The sequence below is a fragment of the Myotis davidii genome, unplaced genomic scaffold (genome assembly GCF_000327345.1).
Source record: "Myotis davidii unplaced genomic scaffold, ASM32734v1 scaffold1509, whole genome shotgun sequence".
Lineage (NCBI taxonomy): Eukaryota > Metazoa > Chordata > Mammalia > Chiroptera > Vespertilionidae > Myotis > Myotis davidii.
Window position 1 is genome coordinate 998,652 of NW_006299480.1, and position 590 is coordinate 999,241.

The window sequence follows — 590 nt, forward strand, 5'->3', positions numbered from 1 at the left end:
GTCACAGCGCACAGGCCTACCCGGGCTCACCTTGCTCCACACCCAGGAGGGCGGCCAGCAGCACGGGCAGGAAGACCTTCATCGTGAGGGACAGCTCAGGTCGGGCCTCAATGCACAGAGAGCCGCTCTCCCTTATCCTTAAAAAATACATGTTTTTATTGATGTCAGAGAGGGAGGGAGAGGGAGGGAGAGAGGGAGACATCGATGATGAGAGGGAATCATGGATGGGCTGCCTCCTGCACGCCCCCCTGGGGATCGAACCTGCCACCTGGGCAGGTGCCCTGACTGGGAATCGAACCCGAACCGTGACCTCCTGGTTCATAGGTCGACGCTCAACCACTGAACCGCACTGGCCGGGCGCCACACTGCTTTAGAGACACAGCTTGTCGGACAGAGGGTGGGACCCTGGCTCCCACCAGGAGCCTGGTGACCCCCCTGTACAGGGTGGGGTGGGGACTGCTGCTTCCAGCAATAGAAGGAGAACATGGGGTCTTTCTGCTCGCCCCTCCCCTCCTCTCCCCCATCCCCTCCCCTCCCCTCCCTGCAGCCTCCAGCTCAGGCTGCTGGGAGCAGGGCATCGCCTTCGGAGA

General features: G+C 62.2%; 1 long non-coding RNA gene across 1 annotated transcript in view; it reads right to left on the reverse strand.

The window, feature by feature from the left end:
* The window catches only part of LOC107184886, a 15,447-nt gene extending 15,232 nt beyond the window's left edge, over positions 1–215 (reverse strand). The window contains exon 1 of the long non-coding RNA XR_001515784.1: positions 31–215. This is a non-coding gene — a long non-coding RNA (uncharacterized LOC107184886). The remainder of the gene's footprint in view (positions 1–30) is intronic.
* Between the last annotated feature and the right edge of the window lie 375 nt (positions 216–590).